Source organism: Puma concolor, chromosome C1, assembly GCF_028749965.1.
Source record: "Puma concolor isolate L17-30 chromosome C1, mPumCon1.1.hap2, whole genome shotgun sequence".
Classification (NCBI taxonomy): domain Eukaryota; kingdom Metazoa; phylum Chordata; class Mammalia; order Carnivora; family Felidae; genus Puma; species Puma concolor.
The window spans coordinates 32,849,692-32,875,615 of NC_141674.1; the positions used below are offsets into that span (position 1 = coordinate 32,849,692).

The 25,924-nt window shown below is 43.9% G+C and overlaps 1 protein-coding gene across 3 annotated transcripts in view; it reads right to left on the minus strand.

Annotated features, from left to right (window-relative positions):
• The window catches only part of HIVEP3 (HIVEP zinc finger 3), a 477,777-nt gene extending 452,498 nt beyond the window's left edge, over positions 1-25,279 (minus strand). For all 3 annotated transcript variants that reach the window (XM_086716639.1, XM_086716637.1, XM_086716640.1), the window contains exon 1: positions 25,125-25,279. The gene's annotated coding sequence lies outside the window, so the exon portion shown is untranslated. The remainder of the gene's footprint in view (positions 1-25,124) is intronic.
• Between the last annotated feature and the right edge of the window lie 645 nt (positions 25,280-25,924).

Genomic DNA, 25,924 nt, shown 5'->3' on the forward strand with positions numbered 1-25,924 from the left:
CTCCCACCTACAGGGCTCTGCCCTGGCCATTCCGTCTGTCTGGAACACTGTCCCTTCCACCCCATCCCATTGAGGACTTAGCTGCAATGTCACCTTCTCAATGAGGCCTACCCCTCACCCACGATTCCTCTTCGCCCGCTCTATTCTTCCCAAAGTTCTTACCTCTTTCTAAAGAACATAAGCTTTCCTTATTAATATAGGATAAGTAATATAGGGTTTTCTGTGTGTCTCCCTCTAGTAGGAATAAGTTGTATGACAATAATCTGTTTTGTCTGTTAAGACAGCCTGGAATAGGGCCCAGCACATAGCAGGCACTCATATGTATCTGTTTAATGAATATAGGAATCAGAAAAACCCCAGCACAAACATTTGGGGAGAGGCAGGGGGCACAGCCTTCCTTTATTTTGTAAAGACTAAAGTGAGAGCCTACCTTTATGAACTCGAGAAGCTTCCCTGTCTCATGGAGGGCTAGAGGACTATTGTTCTAGCACCTCGCTTAAGGACCCTGTGTTGGTGCCCACAGTGCATGCTTCTGAAGGTATCCAAATGGCTGATAATCTTGCCTTGCAACCAACATTCAGGAAAGAGAAAACTGCTAGAGCCACACTCTGAACCAGCAGTGAAAGTGTTGTGTATAGAAATCTTAGCCATCAATGGGGCGCCTGGGTGGCTCAGTCAGTTAAGCATCTGACTTCGGCTCAGGTCATGATCTCACAGCTTGTGAGTTCAAGCCCCGCATTGGGCTCTGCGCTGACAGCTCGGAGCCTGGAGCCTGCTTCAGATTCTGTGTCTCCTTGTCTCTCTCTGCCCCTCCCCTGCTCACACTCTGTCTCTCTCTCTCTCTCAAAAAAAATAAATGTTAAAAAAATTTTTTTTAAAAAGAAAGAAATCTTAGCCATCAGTCTAATGCACCACTCGTCTGACAATACTTTCTCTCAAACAAAGCCTTCTCCAGTGTTTAAAAGTTAAGGCTGGTAATTAAATTGCACAACCATCACAGTCAACTAAAATTCAATATTTCTGCTTCTAGCTTAAAATGGGAAATGGGAAATCGTGCCAAATGCCTATGATCTTTCCCTGGCCGCTTCAACAGGAGTGGTTTGGAAGTAGGATGTCCAGTCTTTTGTAGCTAGTTTCTTTTTTATGATATTCCTGGGAATTTCCGGTTCTAGATTTTTTTTCTATAACATGTTTCTACACAGAGAGCTTTAAGGTCACCACAAGGTATGTGAAAGCTCATCGCTAGGAAAGATCATGTGCACAGTACCGAATCTGGGTTTTCCTGAGTAATGTAAGCACAATTATGAAATTCAGCGGAGGTGAGTCAGGCAAGTATCCGACTTACTCGCACATATGTTCAGGCGCCCTGCCCCTCACCTTTACCACAAACAGAGAGAAGACAGATTTTCAGAGGCTAGGCCACTACAGGCAGCATTTCTTTCCAAAAGTACATGCCCTTGAGGGATCATGAGATAGGGACGTGAGTCCCTGTTCCTTCTCCCGACTCAGGTCCTACAGTTCTCTCCAAGTATGAGCATTTTGTCACATTGAGCAGGATTCTGGAGATGAAGATACTTTGGTTTGGTGCAGTGTGGTGTAGTATGGTGTGTGGCGTGGTGTGGTGTGGTGTGGTGTGGTGTGGTGTGGTGTGGTGTGGTGTGGTGTGTAACCACAAGCCATGAGTTTCATTGAGTGCCTAGTCAAAGAACGGCAACTGAGTGGAGAGAAACCAGTTTTATTGAGCTTAGTGAGAGAAATCACAGTCTCCAGAACTGCAGGTAAACAGAGTGTCTCATGGGCAATTTGAGGACTTTCTAAGTAATACTGACCCTCCACCACCTCTGAAACTTCACCATCATATAGTGGCAAGTCTCCTCACAGAGGAGCATCTAGCATAGGAAGACACATTGTAATGACCAGGACACTTCTTGTGAGAACAGAGGTCCAGGAAGTGCCAGGAGAGCACACAGAAAAGTGGCAGCCAGTGGTCACTATACAGCACCTCCTCACGTTGCAGGATTCTCAACTTTTCTAGTGCTGGTGCCTATGAGAAAGCAGCCTACTCCACAACATGCCAATATCTGTACTGTACTAAAATGTTATTGTAAAAGCAATACGTGCACTTAAAAAAAAAAGTAGTACAGAAGAATAGAAAATGCAAAGCAGAAAAGTATTCCTCCCACTCCAGCCTCCATTGCACCCCAGAGTTTCTGAGAAGAAAGGGAAAGCCATAAGCAGCAGGAGCCCATAAACATTCTTAAGGATACACTGTGTGTAATGGAATCCACTTTCTTCTTGAAGACATTCTTGACTTTGATTGCTAACAGTTGCTTTCTAGATCTGCTCCTAGTTGTTATACTAGGATTTATTTTCATTGCCCTACTGAGTTATTACCATGGTTTCTTGGGTCCAATATTTTCATCATTTCTTGATCATGTATTGTTTGGCTAGAGAATATGCTCCAGTAATTGTTCTTTTTGGAAAGGCTATGTGGAAGGCAAATTTTGAGTCCCAACATGTCTGACAATATGTTTATTTTATTCTCACATTTAATTATTCATGTGCCTGGTACAGCAGACACTACTGCATGTCACAACATTCATCTACTCCCACCCCTATGCTTCTCATAATAGGATCTTCTTTGATACAGGCATTCTCCCTCTCCATGTGTCCATGCAGGGTAATTCCTGACCTACATCAGTATGGTTATCCTATTACCTTTCCAATGATTGGCTTAGGAATAAGCATGTGATAAAATGTTAGTGGACAAAAACGTGACGAAAAAGATGTAATTTTTTTTTTAATTTTTTTTAATGTTTATTTATTTTTGAGACAGAGAGAGACAGAGCATAAACAGGGGAGGGTCAGAGAGAGAGGGATTCACAGAATCTAAAGCAGGCTCCAGGCTCTGAGCTATCAGCACAGAGCCCGATGCGGGGCTTGAACCCACAGACCGTGAGCTCATGACCTGAGTCGAAGTTGGATGCTTAACCGACTGAGCCACCCAGGCGCCCCTATCAGCACTTCTGAATAAGAGATATTCTTGTCTTCCTCTGGACATTGTTGTTTCTGGATGTGGTGCCTGGAACTACTGTGGACATCTTGTCACTAGAGAAGAACTAGCCAACTAGAGAAGAACTAGAGAAGATTACAAAGCCAAAAAGCTGAGGATGACGCAGCAGAATGGCAGAAGAATCAGGAAAGTTTTTTTGTCATTTATCATATTAAGCTGATGAATTTACCAACACTTGTGATGTTCTACCTCTGAATTTCATATAAAGTGAGATAATACATTTCCTTCTTATTTAAGCCCCTTGAGGTTGGCTTTCTGTTTCTTATAGTCAAAAGCAGCCTAATTATTACAGCTGGGTATAAGAAAATATAGCTGGGTATAGAATTCTTGGTTTACTTTCATTTCAAACTTCGAAAGTATTATTCCATTGTCTACTAGCATCTAAAGTTGATTACTAAAGTGGTATGTGAATCTATTCCCCATTTCCTTGTGAATAATCTGATTTTTCCTCTTGCCTAGAGCATTCATAGTATTTGTCTTCACTTCCAGAGTAGTGAAATTCCATCAGAGTGTGTCTTAGTTTGAGTCTTTTCTCATTCATTCTGCTTAGAAGTCAGTGGGCTCCTTTAAATTCAAGAATTTGATTCTTTAGCTCAGACGAAATTTATTGTTTTATTTGAATATTTCCTTTATTTTTTTAAAGTTTATTTATTTATTTTTGAGAGAGTGCATATGATCAGGGGAGGGGCAGAGAGAGAGAGGGAAAGAGAGAGAATCCCAAGCAGGCTCTGCACTGACAGAACAGAGCCCGACCCAGGGTTTGAACTCATGACCTGAGCCAAAATCAAGAGTTGGATGCTTAACCAACTAAGTCACCCAGGCGCCCCTCCTTTGTATCTTTTATACAAATATTAGACCCTCTCAAACCATATTTATTGTCTTTTTTACATATCTCTTAAACTTGCTATCTTTTTGTACCGGGTTCAGAAAGTTTTTTTAACTACATCTTCCTGTTTAGTCATTTGTAAGTTATTAGTGTCTTTTCTGTTATTCAGACGTTTTACTACGTTTTTAAATTTCAACAATTACATTTTTAATTTATGAGCATTTTTTTCTCTTCTTCTAATTACATCTTTTTCATAGCAATGTGTCATTATTTCATCTATGTGAAAATCTCTGAATTGCTTTTAATATTTCCATATCCTTCCAGGTCACTTCTTATTTGTTTACCTTGGTCTTCATCTTTTATGGTGTTGATTTCCCTCAGATGTCAAGTGGTCCTTAGTTGACCATTTATATTTACTGATGAAGGAGTTTGTAGAAAGTATAGGTAGCTCATTGCAAGTTTCCTTTGCAGTTAACAGGGTCTATTTGTTCTAAATATGAAGGCAGACTATGGCCTTTGTAAGGAGAGATCCTTCTCTTTGGAATACCTGGGTGGAGAGCAGGCAGGGGGATTTGGAATTCCCACCATTGTCAAACAAAAGTGGAGCACCTAAAAGTATTTCTCTCCTGGTCTGAAATGGCTTTTTTTTTTTTTTTTTTTTTTTTACCCTCCTGTTCAACCCCCAGGATTTCCACTTTATCCTCTGGGCCTGCTTCAAATATCATTCTGCCTTGCTTCCTTGCTCCAACTTCAGACCTTGAGCTTTCCTTCAGCAAATCTTTTTATAAGTTCACAAAAACAATTCTTAGAATTCAAACTCTATACACATCTAAGAAAGGAAGGAATTACTTAAGCCAAAATGTCCTGAGGACATCTTTCCAGTTAACCACCCAGACTGCTGCCTCACAGCTCATTTTTATCCTCTATATGTACCAATCCTAAACTTAGAGCCTCTCTGAAGAGAGATTTGCCCCATGGAATCTTCCATTTGAGTTTTAGGCCATGGTTTCCTATTATATACTGAACTTTCAAAATAATAAAATGCAAGCCCATATAATTTCCATCTTCCAGAAATTTGATGAAATCTCTTGTCTACCCAGAGCACTCCTTCCTGTTTTCAGAGCTGTCATGGATTCATTTTTCTCTACATATCTTTAACTGTCATTTCAGTGGTTTCTAGGAAGGCAAGGGAGGTGAATGAACGTACCCAAGTCTTATCTTGAACTAGAATTCTTAATACATTTCTATTAACACAAATCTACTTTTTATTTCCATTTTTTGACAGTGTGAGGGGTTTTAGAGTGGTTGGGAAGTCCCTGAAATTTCATGCCAAATTTGATATGGATGTGCACACACATGCACATTTCTACAGAAATAGTCATACTTTCCATCACATTCTCAAGTGGTCTGTAACTCAAAGCAGGTTAGGAAACCAAGGGGAAATGGATAAGACAAACAATTGACTGTTCTTGGTGCAAGTGAAATCCATATAATGTGGGAGGAGGGGTAGGCAATGGGTTATAAGTGAAAACTGGTATACTGAGTAAAAAAACAACAACAACAACAACAAAACATTATCTAGACAAGTATGAGTGTATAAAGTCAAATACACTTTTCTCAAATTGATTTTAACCAGAATTAATTTGTCTTGACCTACCTCCTCAATTCCCTCCAAAGTCAGAAAATTCAATCCAGGTTATTTTCAGGTAAACCCAGTCACTCTTGGGTAAGAGTAATAATTTCAAGCTTAGACTTGGTGATTTCAAAATATCACACCTCTATCATCCTTCTTGCCAAGGTTCTATCAAACACAGCTCAGGCATTTGGGCACCTGGTGCCTGCCCTGGCTTCTATCGCACTGCCTTCCTCCTACCTAATCTTTGGTCATTGGTCTCTATGCCCACCAAATCCTTCACCGATGTCCTTGGTTCTCATGTTGGCCTTCAAGCATCAGTTCTAGAAGGATCATCTGCATCCTTTTAACGTCAACCACACACTCCTTTGGGTTCACTGGCTCACTCGCTCTCAGTGTCTTCCCCCATTTCTCTCTTTCAAGACTATCTTGAAGACCAGGAATTTAGGACCCTGTTCTGTGATACTCTCTAATCTCAATCTTAGATTTGTTACCTTGTCCTTTTGTACTCTCACTGGTGCTATCCCATGATGACACAAAGTACTCCTCTACAAGGCTTCACCTTGGGGAACAGCAACTTATGGCATAAAGACAGGCCACTAAATCGCTTTCCCTGAACCCATGGCAATATAAACTCTAGCACGTCTCCTCCAGTTCTTCCCAATCTCTGCTTAGTTCGTGTTTAGTTTATAGAACAAGGTACTTTTGCCCCTCATCTACACTGCCATAGTTATTGATTCTAGGATGTACGTCTCTTTACACATAGACAACTCTTAAACTGGGGTGTATCCTACAACTCATAACATCTTAGATTTCAGGACATACAGTATTTCCAATCTGTGGTTTATGGCATAACTTCATCCCTCGTGTTTGCCAGGACTGCCGTAAACTGGAGGGCTTAAAAGAAAAAACAAATTTATTGTCTACAGTTCTGAAGGCTAAGGTTCAAAATCAAAGTATTGGCAAGGTTAGTTCTTCTGAGGGCTTAGCAAAGGGTCTGTTCCAGGCCTCTCTTCTTGGCTTATACAGGGTCATCTTCTCCCTAGGTGTCTTCACAGGATCTTCCCTCTATGCATCTCTGTGTCCAAACTCCCTCTCCTCTTTCATAAGGACACCAGGCACATTGGACTAGAGCCCATCCTAAAGACCTCATTTTAAGTAGATTACCTCTGTAACTTCCGATCTCCAAATAAGGTCACATTCTCAGGTACTGGGGGTTAGGATTTCAACATACAAATTGTGGGGGAAACACACTTCAACCCAGGACACACCGATCCCTTCAAAGAGATTTGCTTTTGATGTTCAATACCCAACTCTCACAAACCAAAAGACTTGCTGGTCTCTGCTATGAATTTATATATAAATTCATATATAAATCTCGATAGAAACCCTGTTTCTTTATCTTTACCTTTCTGCTTTAACAATCCAAATGCTCCCCAGGCAATGAATTAATAACAGCATAAGTGGAGGCATTGGGTAACTTTAAGGGATGGGGAGGAAAACAATCTCCATTAATATTTCAAAGTTTTTTCCAACTTCATTAAATCAGCCCAAGGTGCTGAATTCACTGGGTGAAACTTGTAGCGGTCTGTCATTTCCAGGGAAAGCCTTCTATGCTTCTCAAAATTCTCCACTGAAGTACTTCCTGACAGCAGAGCAGTAGAAAGACACCCCAGGAATTTTGAAGACATAACCCAAAGCAGCTTACCAGAAGCATGAAATTTTTATATCTCCTGTTTAATCTTTAAATGCCACGTGAATTTGACTCTTCAACCCACATGCGGCAGTGGTTTTGATGAGGAAGAAAAATTCGAGACAATTTCCCCCAAAGTTCCAAGTAACATCTAGGAAGATGTGCCCAGTTTATCCTATGATTTCACGTGCCCCTGGCATAATGCCCCATGTTTGAGAACCACAGCTTTCAGTGGAGGAAATAGGAAGTTCCCCAGATAAAGGGGTTTTGTTTGTTTCCAGCAGAGAAGGATCTTCATTCTGGCATTGCCAGGAAACCAGTCCTTTTCCACCCAAAGGGCAGCATTTCCTGAAGAGCAGATACGTGTTCCTTCCCAGCTGGTGAAGAGTCTGCTAGGTGAAAAGAAAAAGGCAGGCCACTAAATTAACAATGCAGCCTGTACTTGAGCAAGGATGCGCACATCACAAGGAAAGAAAGAAGCCAAGGGTAAGCGGGGTCAGGGTTCAGGGAAAAGGAGAAAAACCAACAGCCACAGCAAAGAGCCAAGAGGTTAACAGAGTGTGCAAAGCATAAGCAGGAAGGCAGGAAAAGAAAGGGGACAGAAGAGATGAGTAGATTAAAATTTGTGACAAAGATCAGCAAAATCTGAAATAATGGGGAGACAGCAGAGCACAAATAAAACTGGGCCACGAAAAGCACCTACGTCCCGAGCTTTATAGAGTCCCTAGAGCAGCTCCAACGAAACTTCTTCAGGGTGCCTGGGTGGCTTCTGACTTCAACTCAGGTCATCATCTTAAGGTTTGTGAGTTCAAGCCCCACATCAGGCTCTGTGCTGACAGCTCAGAGCCTGAAGCCTGCTTCAGATTCTGTGTCTCCCTCTCTCTCTGCCCTTCCCTGCTCACACTCTGTCTCTCTCAAAAATAAATAAACGTGAAAAGAAGAGAAGAGAAGAGAAGAGAAGAGAAGAGAAGAGAAGAGAAGAGAGAAGAGAAGAGAAGAGAAAACTTCCCCTAGTATAGTCCAGTGCCACCCCTCTGTCATTTCATCACCATCAGCTTGTTGTGTTGTGATGTCCACTGAAGTGGAGTTTCTAGGCAACAATGATGCTAAAGTTGCCAGGTGGTTTCCAGAATTAACTCCAAATTCTATGAACCGCTGATAAATATAGGTCTGAAAATCACCTAACCAACCCTTGAATTAATGCAAGTCAGTGACCGGCATTTTCCCCAAAATTTAATAAGTTAAAAAACAGTTCCTTGGGGCTCCTGGCTGGCTGAGTCAGTAGAGCATGCAGCTCTTGATCTCGGGGTCATGAGTTCGAGCCCCACGTTGGGCATGGTGCTCACTTTAAAACCAAAAAGCAACCCACGGTTCCTTGTTGGTTCTCATCCATATCTCTTGGATGGTTCAGCATCGACTTTGAGTGCATTAGGGGCTGGGTTCCTGTATAGTATTGTCCAGAAAGGTCCCACTCTGCTTTCATCCTTCCTACTCGGCTCATAGACAGTTGGGATGGCAAACACATCCGTGACTTCCAGAACTGCGCTGGCCTCCAAAGGTCCATGGAAGCCCCATGGAGCAGCCAAGCAAGGGAGAAAGTGAGATGGCTCCCACAGATCATACTTAAGGAAATCCCTGGGCTCTGAGCCAGTCACACCAAAGCCCAATGGCACCACAATCAAAGCAAAAAATAAAACTGAATCTCTTCTCTTCTGTTTGTAATGGCGACAATGCTCAGTTCTCAAACTCAGGTGTGCAGGGAATGTAACTTTACTCTCCTCTAATCATCTAATTTATATTTAAATCCTCCAAATGTAATCGCAGGCAATTCAAAGTCTCTCCCCCAGCCTCGTGTCCACAGAGCTACATCTTAATTCCCAGGGCCTTACCCAGCGAGTGCCAAGGTGTCAGAGGCAGAGGGCAGGCACCCAGTGTTCCAAGTTTCCCCCATCCCCCAGCCTCTGCCCACACCTCCCCTCTCCCTCTTAGCCTTGGATCACTGCCACTCAGAGCACCACAGAGACTTCCTCTCCCGACCACAGGCCTCCTCAGCCCTCTCTAAGCCAACCTCCAAGCCTCACCCGCCCCTCTCAGGAGCATTTTCCCTGCCCTGTGCTGTGCAAGGGCTCTGGGGGGCAGGGGGGATTTCTCTGCTTCCATAGGGCAAGAAGCCATCTCTGCTTAGATGCTTCAGCTCCATATTGGCCATCTCTGCTTGGATGCTCCAGGGACATATTGGCCATCTCTGCTTGGATGCTCCAGGGCCATATTGGCAATGGCAAGCACCGTCACACCACTGTCCTGGGCTTTGCCTAAACACAGGAGCACAGCCTTCCTCTGGTATCTGTCCCCAGACTTGTGAGGGGCTTACATAGGATTCAGGCTCGACACAGGTGCTGCCAGCCTCCTCAGGGTCCACAAACATGTGCCTCTCCTCCTTCCCTTCTAACCTCCCCCTCCCCTCACCAAGGGCACCATTACCACATTGGGAAAGGGAGGAGAGATTGAGGGGTGCTAGAAAAGGCTTCTCTTACTCATCAGGTACCCTTCTAAAACTACTGTCCCTGCACTGAGTCCTTTGGTGCCCCCGTGAGGACCAGGCTTTGGAAAATCAAAAGCCAAGCATTAATTTCTGAATTCTGCTCTGTCACTTGTCCCCTGAGGCAATGAACGTGAAATGCCCTGGCTGTCTAGGCAGGGGAATGCGCTATAAGTAAAAAGAACTAAGGGGACAAAAATCTCAGTGAATAACTGGAAATGGTGTCCTGCCACACTGCCCGTCGTCCTTCAGCTGCCTGTGGCCCTGGCTGTGTCTGCTTTCCTCTCCTGCTTTGTCCCTTTTGAACTTCCCCCTTCCAAAGTCCTTAGTAAAAACATCAAATAATTACATGCTGTAACTGCTGATTGCACAGGGACTGGAGAAAAGGGCAAAAGGGGCTTTCCTGTAGGGGTGAAACAGCATGAAAGTCCGAGGAACAGCCAATAGTAGGATGTGGTTAAAAAGTAGAGGGCAAGTATCCCATTTATGTTTTAAAAAAAGACTTTGGGGGCGCCTGGGTGGCGCAGTCGGATAAGCGTCCGACTTCAGCCAGGTCACGATCTCGCGGTCCGTGAGTTCGAGCCCCGCGTCAGGCTCTGGGCTGATGGCTCGGAGCCTGGAGCCTGTTTCCGATTCTGTGTCTCCCTCTCTCTCTGCCCCTCCCCCGTTCATGCTCTGTCTCTCTCTGTCCCAAAAATAAATAAACATTGAAAAAAAAAATTAAAAAAAGACTTTGTATCTAGACATACACACATGAGCAAATGTACAGGAAAAATTCCTGGGAGAGCAGTAAAATTGGGAAGGAGACTTCCACATTTTTTTCTCTATATGCTCCATATTGTTTAAATTATTTCCAAGGAGAATGTATCTGTGTTCTGTAGAAAACTGAAAGGTAGGGTGCATGTGGAAGATAAGCGACAGATAAAGGTAGACAGGCAAGAAGGATGGGGAAAAAATGCCTTCATTAGGAGTTGTATCTTTGCCATATTAATATATATTAATATTAATATTATGTATATAATATGCAATATAATATATAATATATAATTATATACAATAATATATAATATATAATAATTATATACAATAATATATAATATATTATAATATTAATATATTAATATATATTAAATGTTTTTATTTATTTTGAGAGACAGAGTGTGTATGCACACATGTGAGCAGGGAAGAGGCAGAGAGAGAGAGAGAATCCTAAGCAGGCTCCACACTGTCAGCACAAAGCCTGATGCAGGGCTTGAACTCCCAAATCGTGACAGCATGATCTGAGCTGAAATCAAGAGTAGGACATTTAACCAACTGAGCCATACAGGCACCCCTCCAAACATTTTTCAACAAAATATATATTTCTTTAAATGAGATAATAAGTGTTCATCAATTTACTCTTTTCATTTGGCACTCAATCTCTGTTGACCATCTGATTTTTTCAGTCGATACAGATCAATATCAGTCTTTCTACCAGACATAGTATATTTTATTATATAGAGTATACCTTATATAACCAGTACACCAACTGGTTAACTTAGCTTACAAAAAATGCTTTAATGAATATTTGGATCTTGATCTATATAATTTTACACATTTATGCAAATATTTTTTCTGAGATAAAATCCCTGGAAATTGACTGTTAGGTCATAGAGGATGCACATTTTAAATTTAAAGGATGTTGCCAAATGCCTCTAAAAATGCTGTAGAAATGGTCCCAATAACAGGGCATCAGAGTTCTCTTCTGAAAAACCTTAGCAACACTTGGTCTTTTAATATTTGATGACATGATTGGCAACACAAAATATATTATTATTTTACAAATATTTTCCTTAGTTTGACAATTACCTTTGATTTAATTACAATTTTAATTGTGCTTTTTGAAAAAAAATTAATTTTATGCAGTCCAATTTATAGTACCAAGATTTTTTAATGCTGACCCATATTTAATTGTGAAATTTTCATTTTTAACGAATATTAAATATTTGCTATTTAAATGAATTGTATTTATTTATTTATTCATATTTAAATATTGAACCTAGCTGTAACTTACTTTGGTTTAAGAATTTAGTAAGGATCCAGATCTTTTTAAATAAAAAATGTAATAAGTATAAGATACAGAGAAGTCCACAAATGCACAAGTTGATGAATTTCCACAAAGTAAATTTCATGAGCCTCCCATGCCATATTCCCATGTGCCACACCTGTGTGCCACACCATCCAGTACAGAAAACAGAACATGATCCACACCCAGGAAGCCCCCTTAATTTCCCCTTCCAGTCATTACCTCCCCTAGGCAACCACTATCCTGACTTACATCACCATAAGATTAGTTCTGCCTGTTTTGCTATCTGGCTTCTTTTCCTCAGGCGTATGCTTCTAAGATTCATCGAAGCCTTTGTACGCAGTTATAGATTTCTTACTCATATTCCTGTATGCATTCCATTGTATGAATAGACTATAATTAATTTATCCATTCTACTGCCTTTGGACATTTGGCTTACTTCTAGTTGGAGGCTGTTAATAATATAATATGAGTGCCATGAAATCCTTTTGTTTTTAATGTTTGTCTGTTTGTTTATTTATTTAGAGAAAGCACACATGAGTGGGGGGAGGAGCAGAAAAAGAGGAGAGAGAGAATCCCAAGCAGGCTCCACACTGTCAGTGCAGAGCTTGACGCAGGGTTCAATCCCATCAGCCATGAGATCATGACCTGAGCTGAAATCAAGAGTCGGACATTTAACCGGCTGAGCCACTCAGATGCCCCAAACATTCTTATACGTGACTGTTTATAACCATATATACACATGTATGTTGGGTATATACCTAGGCATGGGATTTGGAGTATGGAGTATGTGTGTTCGGCTTTAGTAGATACAACCAGTATCAGTTTATACTCCCACCAATAATATGTAAGAGTCCAGTTGTTCATGCTCTTGTCAACACTTGGTATTATCTAATTTTTTAATTTTGTCCATTCTAGTGGATATGTAGAGAGACTTATTTTAACTTTGATTTGCATTTCCCAGAGAACAAATGAAATTGAGTACCTTTTAATATATGTATTGACCATTTGAACATCCTCTGTGTGAACTGTTCATTTACTTTTTTTTTTTTGTCTACTGGGCAGTCCTTTTGCCTAGTGGGCTATTTGACTTTCCCTTATTGATTTTTAGTTATTTACAGTATCTTCTACTCTATGACTTATCCTTTCATTTTCTTCATGGTGTCTTTTGATCAGCAGTTCTTGATTTCAGGGGTGCCTGGGTGGCTCAGTCGGTTGAACGTCCAACTCTTCGTTTCAGCTCAGGTCACGATCTCACAGATGGAGCCTCAAGTTGAGCTACGTGCTGGACGTGCAGCCTGCTTTAGATTCTCTCTCTCCCTCCCTCTGCCCCTCCCCCACTAGCACTCACTCTCTTTCAAAAAAAAAAAAGTTCTTGATTTCAACCTAACCTAGTTTTTCAATCTTTTCCTCTATAGTTAGTGCTTTTGTGTCTTCTTTAAAAGATGTTTGCTATCCCAAGGTTATGCAGATATTCTCTTATGTTTTCTCCTAAGACTTTTATTGTCTTATTATATTAGATGTACAATGCAGCTGAAATTAATTTTTGTGAATGGTTTGAGGTAGAGGCCAAGATTCATTTTTTCCATACGGATATTAAATTGAACCAGCTCTAATTGTTGAAAAGACGCCCTTTTTCTTCTACCTTTCAGTGTTACCTTTGTTGTAAATCAAGTGGCCATATTAAGGTCTCTTCCTAAATTCCCTAATATGTTCCATTGGGCCTTTTGCCCATTCTAGCACAAATACCACAGTCTTAATTCCCATAGCTTTATGATATGTCTAGATGTCTGGTAGTGGAAGTTCTCTTAGTTTTGTTCTTATTCTTCATGATTGTCTTAGCTAATTTGGGCCCTTTTCCTTTCCATACAAATTTCAAACTCAGTAAATGTCCACTTAAAAAGCCTGTTGGAATTTTGAATGGTTTGCACTCTCTACAGATACATTTGGGGGAATTGAGTCATCCAGTCTATGAACATGGTATATCTCTCCATCTACTAAAGTTTTATTTAATTTCTCTCAGTACATATTCTTGTTTTCAGTGTAAAGGTCTTGTACATCTCTATTACATTTATTCCTATGAATTTGATGATTTTGAGGCTATTGTAAATGGTATCATCTTTTTAAATTTCATTTTCTATTCTTCATTACTAGTATACAGAAGTACAACTGATTTTTATATTTTGACTTTGTTTCCATCAGCCTTGCTACATTTTCTTATTAATTCCAAGAGTGTATCTATAGATTCTTTCAAATTTCTGAATACACAATCATGTTGCCTCCTAATAGTGATAGTTTTATTTCTTACTTTCCAATCCGTGTGTATTTTATACTTTTGCTGCCCTTGCTACAACGGCTAGAACTTCTTTTTTTTTTTTTTTTTTTTTTTAAACGTTTTATTTTATTTTTGGGACAGAGAGAGACAGAGCATGAACGGGGCAGGGGCAAAGAGAGAGGGAGACACAGAATCAGAAACAGGCTCCAGGCTCCGAGCCATCAGCCCAGAGCCCGACGCGGGGCTCAAACTCGCGGACCGCGAGATCGTGACCTGGCTGAAGTCAGACGCTTAACCGACTGCGCCACCCAGGCGCCCCTGAGAAGGTCACTTTGAAGGGGTTATATCTGATCATAAACCGGAATGATGTAAGGGAATGAGCCATAACAGATCAGAAGGAATAACAGCAAAGGCTATAAGGTGGTAATGTACTTGGGATTGTCCAGAAAGGGCAAAGAAACCAATGCAACTGTAGCAGAGTTAGTGAGAGAGAACGAAGAGAAATTTAGAAACCTACTTAAGAGTCCGATTGTGCACAGTCCTATAGACTGTGGAAATGATCTGTCCAAATGTAATAGGAAAACACTGGTTTTGAATAGGCAAGTAACACAATATGATTTATGTTTTAAAAGACACCTCAAACTAATGTGTATAGAATAGACTGGGGGAGGCTATTGCAATAATCCAAGCAAAGGATGGTTATGGCTTGTATTATGGTGGGAACAGTGGAGGCCAGGAGAAGTGCTCAGATTCAGGCTACATTTTGAAGGCAGAGTCAACAGGACTTCTTGCTGGCCTAAGGGTGGGAGTTATAGGAAAGAGAAGACTCGAGGATAACTTCTAGACTTCTGGTCTGAGCAACTAGGTAGATGGTGGTGCTCTCTTATGAGCCTGAGAATAAAGGGAAAGGAGTAGGTTTGGGGTAGGGAAGTTGAAAACCAGGAGTTCGGTATAAGACATGTTAAGTTTCCGATCTTGTTAGACACTCAAGTGTAGAATCAAAATGGTCTGAATTGCAGAAGAATGATGAAAATTGGAGATATAGGCTTAGGAGTCAGGTACAAATACATATTTAATGCCCTAAAACAAGATAAATTCATCTAGGAATGGAGAAGAGGTCCAAGACCTGAACCCTGCGATACTCCAACTTTAAAAATTGGGAAGAGAGGTTCCATAGCAAAGATGACTAAGGAGTATCCAATCTAGTGAGGTGAAATCCCATAGGTCTGTGAGTGTTTCTGAACTCAACACTCAGCTACCCTGATCTTTGTGTCGATTGTTGTGTCAGTTTTGATTCCTTTAATTCCAAATAATAAATAATCCAACTGAAAAAAGCTTAAGCAATGAAAGAAAAACTAGGTATGGTTCTAATAATGTCACTTGGATACAGTTTCTCCCCTATGCAGTTTCTCTGCTATGCTTTCCAACATGGTGGCTTCATTGTTGGTTTCATGTAATAATGACAAGGCTGGGGTCCCACAACAGGGAGGGGGGATAGCATTAGTGACCTGGTAACAACCTCAAACCAAATTCACGGCTTGTGGTTCTGTAAAATCAAGGTGGCATAAAACCATATTCAAAATCTGTGCAAAGGCTGGCCAGTGATTACAGCTTACCTTTTCCTTTTCATCTTGCTCCTCTCAGCCACTGGACAACCTTCTCTGCTGTCTCTAAGGCATGGGAAGAGATGGCTTTACTTTTGGGTCACCTTTACCCTGCATAGTTTCAGTTTTATATGGAAAAAGTCTCCTGTGAGACTCTCCACCTTGGGCAAGCTACAGACTTTGACTTCTAACCTCCTTGTCCTGCAAGGCTGCCAAAACCAAAGCCCTATTTACTAGAATCAACCAATGTCCTCAGGGTAAAAGCAACTTAAGCATTCTAGTGATCTGCACATCCCTCCGGTTCCCACTTGGCCATAGATTTCAGCCTGATAGTCCCTTAAGTGCTTTTAAGGAAATTTAATTTTTTTAATTTAAAAAATATACCCAACATCTTAATATTTTTCGGCAGGAACTTCAGTCCAAATAGGCTTGCCTACCACTATCAGAAATCAAAGTCTACCATTTCCTTCTTCATTATCATTGAATGAGTTAGTTTTCCTTAGCAGCTACAGTATTTGCATGGGGTTCCTCTTGCCAGGGGAGGGGAGGACAGCCACCATACTCTTTTAAATGAGCTATTTTTGCAACCCAAAGGCCCTCTTCCTCCCCACTCCCACAGAGACAGAATACTTCTCATAAACATGGCGGCTTGCCTGTGTGGGTTTTTAGGTAACCCCGCTTCTTGTGCTTCTTGCAGTCAAACTACATCCAGGAAGGTATATTCCTCCAGCTGGACACCCAACACCCACAACACTTGCTACAGGCAAGGGATAAAACATCAGCGTGCATTTTTCACCTTAAAGAGCATGATTTCCCAGAACTTTCTGAGATCTGTAGTTACTGGGCCTTCTCACCATCTCTATGTTGTTTTTCTTCATTTCTTCCTCCTGCTTGGCTTCCACCTGATCTCATCTATTCAGGACAGTCTTCACATACATTTTGAAGTCACTGGATTAAATTTCTCTCCCCGTTTTGCCAAAAAATAGAATAATTTTAAAGGCTTTCATCATTATCGTTTCACCTCCCTTATTGCTTTTCAATGTTTTTTTAAGAAAAGAAAGGAAAATGCCAACTAACACAGTAATGTTTCTATTCAAAGGTTGGACTTATCTTGACTCCTCTCTTTCTCTCGTATCTAATACCAAATACGTCCTCAAGTCCTGTCAATTCTATCTTCAAAATATATTCAGAACTTCACTTCTCACCACCTCCGCCTCCACTGCTGTACTTTATCTGGACTACTGCACTGCCTTCTAATTAGTTGTCCTGGGTTTGCCTTAGCTGCCTTACTGTCTCTTCCCCATAAAACATCTACATTTTTCAAGACGGAAGCCAGCTATGCCACCTGTGCTCAAAATCTTCCAGTGGCTTCCTATTTCACTAGAAGAGCATCAGTCGTTAACATAGTTGTAAGGCCCCCCCTTCCCTCCACGCCCCCTTTCATTATTTGTTGCTGAATTCCAGCCACAATACCGTCCTTGCTGTTCTTCAAACAAGTCAAACAGAGTCCTACCTCAGGGCCTTTGCACTGGCCAAATCCTGTGCAGGGAATGCTGCACCCCTAGGTTTCCTCGTGGCTCACTCCTCACTTCATTCACATCTCTGCTCAAGTATCACTCAATCAAGAGGCCTTCCTTGATCAACCTAACATAACAGCATTATGCCTAACATCCACTCTGTTTCCTTACTCAGTTTATATTACTTCCTTGCACTTATCACCACCCCCTTACCTATTTTATATTTATTCGCTTTTTGTGTTGTTCAGAGTTGTTTGTTTTCCCCTACCAAAATATAAGCTCTCTGAGAACAAAGACCTTTGTCTGTTTTTATTCACTGATATACCACAAGAATACAGAAGAGTGCTTGGCCCTATAGTAAACACTCAGTAAACACCACTGAATGAATGCTATGTCTACGGAGGAACCCCGCCACAGGAAGCAGAGACCAGGCAGCTCCACCCTCTCTGCTGCCATGCACCTGCCACCCAGCTTCTTTGCTCACTCATCTACCTTTCCAATGTCACTACTGTCAGCCTGCATCGAGCAGTCCTTCCTGCCTCAGGCTCCTCAACTCACCAATTTGGTATCCAAATCCCAGATATCTAATTGGTCCACCCTCAGCCCAAGAACCCATCCAGAGCCCACGTAGCCATTGCTAGTGAAGGAGGGAGAAGGGGGTTGTGGATGTGTCTGTTCTTATGCCAAGTACAGCCATCCTCTCTAGGCGCTCTACAAAGGGAAAAATTGCTGGGGATCATTAATTTAAATACAGAACAAGCCTCCACCAAAGCATCCCTGACAGAGAGCATGTGCGTAATGTCTATAAGGGGGCCTCTAATTCAAATGCCTTAACAGTCCTGGCAAGTAACAGAAACGAGTGAAGAGGGCGGGGTGGTAAGATGGTAAAGCTAGGAGCAGCCACTATTACTAACTATCGCCAAGGAGGAATGTGGGCCTGCTGTTGCCAGATCTCCTGATGGTTCAAGAGAAGCCAAGAAATTTGGAAATTTTAGTGTGAAATCTCCCACTTTTTAAATGATGACAACTAATCCAATTTAAAAAAAAATAAAATAAAAACACTGGGCAGACCAAACAAGACACATCTGCTGACCAAATATGGCTGAGTGTGATTCTGTTTTATATAGTCAGCTCAAAAAGAGGACACAAGTAATTTATCAGACTCAAAAGCAATGTTTCCCAGGGGGTTCAGTGTCAGGATTTCACCTGGCCCATCTTCTCTACCAACCCTCCTACAAACTCCCACCAACTTTTCACCTTGAGAGCCAAGGCTCAGTGCAAAGCGTTCAGGCTTTGGTTAAACCTGGGTTAACAGCCAGTGCTACCTCCTGGCATTTCCCAACCTCTCAGTTCAACTTAAGTCTCAGTTTCTTCATCTGCAAAACAGGAATACTAATTCCTACGTAGAAGGGTCCTAACAGAGTTAATATAAGTAAAGTGCCCGGCACATAGGAGACGCACAGGGTAATAATTAGTAGAACAGAGTAGGACCCGCCTTCCCCACAGAAAGGCGTGATACCCGAAAATCCACGATTGTGGATACAGGATGCTCATAATAAGCTGGTGCCACCTAAACATCGATGTGGAATAAGGAAAGGGTAAAAACGTATTTAGTAAATAAAACGAGGATGGGAACTACGGCCATTCAGGCGTCCAGAACGTCACACTAAAGTATTTGCCTGTGAACCTTGTCCAGAATGTCTACATTTCTAGAAACCAGCACTAATTAAAATTCGTAGACATCAAGGGGCGCCTGGGTGGCGCAGTCGGTTAAGCGTCCGACTTCAGCCAGGTCACGATCTCGCAGTCCATGAGTTCGAGCCCCGCACCGGGCTCTGGGCTGATGGCTCAGAGCCTGGAGCCTGTTTCCGATTCTGTGTCTCCCTCTCTCTCTGCTCCTCCCCCGTTCATGCTCTGTCTCTCTCTGTCCCAAAAATAAATAAACGTTGAAAAAAAAAATTAAAAAAAAAAAAATTCGTAGACATCAATTATCTGCTGATTCAAGAACTCTCTCAACTTTTACAGCCATGTTTTTGGGATGCCTATTTCAACACAACACTGAATCAAGTAAACGCATGCCAATTCTCCAATGGCCTAGAAAAAAAAAACCATAAAACTTAATCCTTTAGCTCCAGGAGACACAATTTAAAAAACAGAAAGCCCTGTTTGCAAAGCCTAAACTGCACTGCCGTCCCTATCTGGTATGGACCGCCAGGAAATACAACAGGACAGCCCTACATCCGCTAACAAACACAGGGAAGCAAACAAGGATCCACAACCACTGGAAATGACACCCCTATGTCCCACCCGTGCCTTGCCCTGTGCCTTCCAGGGAGGAGTCAGGCAGTGAGGACCCCTCAGGCCAGAGCCAGAGGGCCACACGGAACACTTGACTTCATGCCACACAGCACACATGGAGTGAGCCATGAAACAGGAAAGGGTCATCCTACAAGGAAACACACAAGGAAGCTCCCTCCAGGAACAGGGAGGGCCCTCAACTGCAAACCCCAGAAACACATTCCTACCAGCAGAGACTCGAAGGAAGTAGGCGGCTCCATCAATGAGGCTTAAAAAGAAAGAAACTTGTGCCAAGTCCCCTGTACTTGTGAGCTGAGCTCCCCCATCCTACATTTGCCTGGGCCTATTCCTACCTCCTGGCCTCTCAAGGCCCTCAGAATTCCACATGTCCATTATCAGTTTTCCTCCAGGGAGACCCAAGTACTGGAAAATCACCTCCCTCCTTCACTGCCAAGCCTCTCCTAGTAGGCAGGTGATCAGGAATTATTTAAGCTATTTTCTAGATTTTAAAAAAAAGAGGAGGAGGGGAGTCTAAAACGGGGGGGGGGGGGTGGTGTGTAAAATTCAAGATCAGCCAGGTGCTGACAATCATTGAAGCTGGACATTGGATAAACAGGGGTTCATTACACTCTTTTCTCAATTTGTGTATAGGTTTAAAATGTTCCCTAGTAAGAAAGTTTTTAAAGGGGTGCAGGGAGAAGACACAGATACAACCTGAAAACAAAACCAAGTGTTTGTCACCCTGTATTGGGACACAGAAAAATCTGGGAAGTCCTCAGACTCTCAGATCGACAGCCCAGAGGGATCATGCCCTCCCAGAGCAGAGACTGCATCTTCTAAGCCTCACCCTTGGTGTCCTCGACAAAATCACCTTCGAAAAATTCCCTAGAACTTTTCAAAATGAGTCTGGCACAACCCAACTTCCCCTCTTGGCCTGTAAACCTTCTGCCTCCAGAAATCACCCCTACAGCCTCATCCCACTACAAGGGCCTCTACTTCTGGTTCCAAACTAGTATGTTGAGCAATCCAGTTATTGAAATAGTTCCTGGGGGGCAGACAGATGCCTGGGTTCCAACAGCTTGTTTAGCTGGCTCCCATTCCCAGGGGCTCCAAAGTGAGGGTACTATTATCACTTTCAGAGAGTCAAGGAACACTTACCTTCCTTCTTCTTCCTCTTCCCTTTAACTTCCCCTTGTTCCTAAAAGAAATGTTTCTATGATCTGAAGTGGATTTTTTCAATCTCAACTCTATCGACATCTTGGGCTGAAAAATTTCTGGTTGTGGGGGGCGGGGCTGTCTTGTGCATTATAGGATGTTCAGCAGCATCCCTAGTCTCCACTCACTAAATGAGGGGAGCACACACCCCAGCCCCAGTTGTGACAACCAAAACTGTCCCAGACATTGCCACATGTTCCCTGGGAGAGTGGGGGCAGCAAAAACTGCCCCTGCTTGAGAACCACTGGTCTAAAGGATATTGAAAACCCAAGTCCCATGTTGTCTTGGCAAAAAAAAAAAAAAAAATTGAGGATATACAGTTCATTTCCATATGCAGTATTAGACACATTTTAACTTATAAATTTGTAAGTATAGGGGTGCCTGGGTGGCTCAGTCAGTTGAATGTCTGACTTCAGCTCAGGTCATGATCCCACAGTGTGTGAGTTCGAGCCCTGCATCGGGCTCTGTGCTGACAGACAGCTCAGAGCCTGGAGCCTGCTTAGGATTCTGTGTCTCTCTCTCTTTCTGCCCTTCCCCCGCCTCTCAAAAATAAATAAACCTTAAAAAAAAATTTAATAAATAAAATAAATTTGTGAGTACAAATATTTAAGACATGCTGCATCCTAAGCCAGAAACACATAAATTAACAAGAGAAAACTAAACTCATAACACTCCCAGCTATTTTTCCTGTCTTTGTGGTTTCCCCGTGTAAATCTGGTTTCCTCCAAATTATCCTGTTTGCCTGTTAATGTGGTAATCATTTCACCCAGGCCTTCTTTGAAGTGCCCCCATAATTTGTGTTAGAAGGAGAAACTTCTAATGACTCTCTGAGCACTCCCCAAGGTATGCTGGCTCTCCGGCATTTAACTGGTGTCACTGGAAAACAGAATCCCCCAAAAGAAGGTTTCCTAACGAAATCGCAAAAAAGGCATCACCAACATGTTCTCCTGTTACAACTTCAAATAACACCAGATTCCCAATGTGACCAAGAAGCACAACACAGCTAAACCAGCCGGTGTAAGAGGTTGCAACATCCACGGGGAAATACTGTTAGATTTCTTCATTAGGCAGAAGGAGTTTCCCACTATATTTAAATGGGATGCTCCCTTCTTGAGAAGAAAGAAAATGTTTTCCAGTCTGCAGAGGCCTTACATTAGCCCCAGTCTATCATCCATCTTTGGGGAACAGACATACATAGCTGTCTCTCCTCCCCATCCCATCAGACTCCCCAGCTCTACTCAGGGGTTCTCCAAAGCCCCCCTCACCCTAGGGAGATGCTGACTTGTTTCTTCCTCTCTGATGTTTGTGGGTGTGGGAGATTCTGTCCATTCCTCCCTCTGTTACCCCCGTGCCACTGGATCACCCCACTCCTAGATTCTGGCCAAGGCCTCCTCACTAACTTCCTGGTTTCACATTTTCCCTCTAATCCACATTTTATGCCAGTGATGGTCTTTCAAGAGCACAAGCCAGAGGACCCAGAACCTTTCTGCGGTTTCCCATTCCCTGTCACTGGATACAATCCCAGCTTCCTTGGTGCGCAGACTTGTGGAGCCCACCCAGTGTCTGACCCAGGAGAAGCCTGAGCAAGGGCAGGATGAGCGCTGAGTGGGAAGGCACACACACATAAGGGATTTATCCACTGGATATATGGTGGAGGGAGAAAAAGGAAGAAGGTGTTAAACATAATGACCTTAAATTTTCCTTTCAACCCTGACTTGTGATTCTCAGAACTCCTGGGCCTGCCATTCAGAGCCTGCCATCATCATCTGACCCCAAGCCTCTGGCACAGTAATGCCAAACTGTCCCCCACAAATGCCCCTCCCACAGTGCTGCACATGGTTACCCCACTTCTATGGGATGACTTCTTTCCGTGTTGTCTTGCATTTTTTTTTAATTGCCAAAGGGACTGTGCTAGTGGCAACAGAATAAAATCAGATTGAAGTATTTAAGATGAAGCCTGTCAACCACTGGCAGCCCAGAGCACACACCCACCGCTCCTTCGCATCACACACACACACACACACACACACACACACACACACATGCACAATCCACTCATTGGATACTTGATCTTATACTGTGCCTTAGAGAGGAGGATATTTAATTCAGACATGCATTCACTCATCTCTCCAGCACCCCACAGGTCAAGTCTAGTCAGTTCATCTGCTTCAACTGCTGTTGTTCCATCAGTGAGGGAATGGAAGGCAGGGAGAGATCGGGTATGTCGTTCAAAATCACAGATTAGCTGGCAGTAGAGTTGAGACCACAAAAAGAACCCCTAACCCCGTGTTTGCTATTACACTGTAAAGCACTCTTCACCCACACTGCAGAATGCAGTGTTGTACAGACAGAAGGAAGAAATAAATACCTGTTGAAAGAATAACCTACAGAGACAGGGTAGTACAGCGGTTGGTTCAGAACGTGGACTCTGAACCCAGGCTGCCTAGCTTAGAATCTGGCTGTCATTTACCTAACTGTGTGACCTAAGTCAATCGAAGGGGCCTCAAGGACACCTCCTTTACATGGTCAGGTGAGAATTAGATACCTTAATATCCATAAAGCACCCAAAACAGTATCTGGTACATATGCTAATAAAATTACCATCAGACCTCTAACATAAGCCCGAACACAGTAAGAATCATCCTTCTTAAAATTTAGGCTGGCAAATCAAACTAAATCTTGTTAGCTCTATACCCTGTCCCAAAAGAAATCAACATGGGGAGAAACTCAAATGACAGTACTCAAAATAATATTTAAGTGACCCAGTGGCTTGAGACCATTACTACAGGGAGGAAGGACTTCATAGATCAAAGGCATTGTAACACCTACTGCACCAAAGAATAAAAAACCTTAACCGCCTCTAGCAGGCATTATCTAAGTAAAGTGGGCTGCAAATCTGCGGGAGAATTGTTTTCGCCATGATAATATTTCTGGTAAATTGCTGCCTCTATACTAAACGTACTGGCGTTGCAGAGCTGGCATGCTAATAGAAAGATTATTACAGAAACACTATTAACATGAATTAGATATTATTAAAGACTCAACACTACAACAGTGCCTGATTACAAGAGATTTCAGGCTGTATTGCTTAATGGGAAGATAAAAGTGTTAATTAAGCCCCCTCTTACAGCATGTCCCTAGGCAGGTCAGTACACCACAGGTAGCAAGAGGTCTGTGTACGAAATGAGAAGCCAGTAACGCCAACCCAGTTGGATACAGTCCTACGGGAAGATGGGGAAAGAACAGGAAGAGCCAAGGTTTTCTGCACAGGAGGGGCATCCTGGGAAAGCAGACAAGTATCCAAACTTAATCTGAATCTCAGGTTTGTTTGTTTGTTTGTTTTCCTTAGCTACTTCCTCAGCAATACTTCTAAAACCTCCTTTGCTTAAGTGGAGATCAAATAACTCAACATGAGATTGGCGACTCTGAATAAACAGCGTAAGCAGGGAGAGGCAGAGAAAGCCTTGCCATTATTACCCAAACCTTCCCAGGCAACCAGAAGACACTGAATAGCTCTCCCGGCAGCACCTTGGCCCAAAGCATCTCATCGCAAACAGCCTAAAGCTCTCAGTGGCTCTTAAAGAGTTGCTAGACTCAAGGCATTAGCCATGGGTTTCAGGATCTATTTTGCTTTCCCACCTTGTTAATTAACTAATCAGGGATGGCAAAGCACTTCACAAATATAAACTGTCAGGGAAACGCTAAGTAAATTCGCCTACCTGGTCTAAATGTCAATACTAAATTAGGAAAGGGGGAAGAGCCGAGCGGGAGGCTGAGCTGTCCTCAGCTGCTGCAATCCTGGGGCCAGGGTTCGCTAACACAAGGCTGACCGACCCGTGTGCCCTGCAGCAGCCTCCAGCCCCGGGGCAGGGCTCTCAGGCAGGACTTCTGGAAGGGAAACCTGGACTAGGGCCACCCCGGGGCAAAGGGAAGGCTGTGCGCCAGGCGCATCCTTGAGGCTCAGCCTCCATCTCCCCGCATCTCTGAGATGTCAACAAACCCCGACCACAAAGTGAAACTTTCCGGGCCCCCGCTGTCGCGCTGGGTCTCTGCCCTCTGCCCGGGAGCGCGTCGCGGGGACAGGTGTGGAGCCGGGCCTCGGGAGGAGACCCCCGCCCCCAGCCCCTGCGATTGTGTAATCAGCCGGGGAAGGGGGGGCTCGGCACCGGCCCCACGCTGGGCTGCAGATGCGCGGCCCGGGGACCCCGCGGCAGGCGCGGCGCCCGGGGGTTGTAGGGGGTTGGGGAGGCCTTTCGTCCCGCCCCCCGGGACCGCCCCCGGGAGGCCAGGGGAGCCGCGGCGCTGACACAGCCCGGAGGGGGCGCCCGAGCGGCAGACCGATGCCGAGGAGGGGGCGCGAGGGCTCGGTAGCGCGGCCGGTCTTACCTGCGCGCCGGGCCGGCAAGGCGGGAGGAGGCTCGGGATGCCGGGGCGGCGGGCGGCAGCGCTGGCAGCCAGCGGGCCACGGCATGTAAGGAACCGCGGCGGCGGCTGCGGCGTCGGCGGCGGCGGCGGCGGCGGCGGCGGCAGCGGCGGGCGCGGGACTGACAGCCCCAGGCCCCGCCTCCAGCCCTGGGCCCCGCCCCCTCCGCGGCCGCGCGGCTGGCCCTGCCTACTCCGCCCACCGCCGGGGTCAAGCTCGGTCCACCAGCCCGGCGGGCGGGGGCGCTCGCTTCCGATTGGTCTGAGAGATATCCGCCCCGCCCACTCCCCGCCTCCTCCCTGGCAGGGAGCGGCGCGTGCGCGGTGGCTGCGAAGGGCAACGCAGAAAGCGGAGTGCTGGCGTTCTCGGTCCCCAGCGGTGGGTACCGGGCGTCCTTCCTCATCCGGGATGTCTGGGAGCCCTGGATGGCCCTGAGGAACCAGGAATCAAACTCAGACTACATGGTGGATGGTCCTTATTCACCTGTGAACGGATCTACGGGAGAAAAAACAAACCAGAATAGGCCAGGCTCTAACCAGAGGAGACCCCAAAATTGTGAACTGCAACAGAAAACGAGCCACCAGCCTGGACGCATCTGCGACGGGTCCCAGGGGTGCTTTATCCAGCAAGTGTGATGTGTGTGCAGAGGGTCTAGTAGTTGAGAAATGAGGTTAGGGCATTAGGGTTCTGCCAGCAGAAAAAGTGAGTGAGGCTGAAGTAAGTGGCCCTTCTCCAGCACCTACCTCTTCCTCCTCCCCCACCC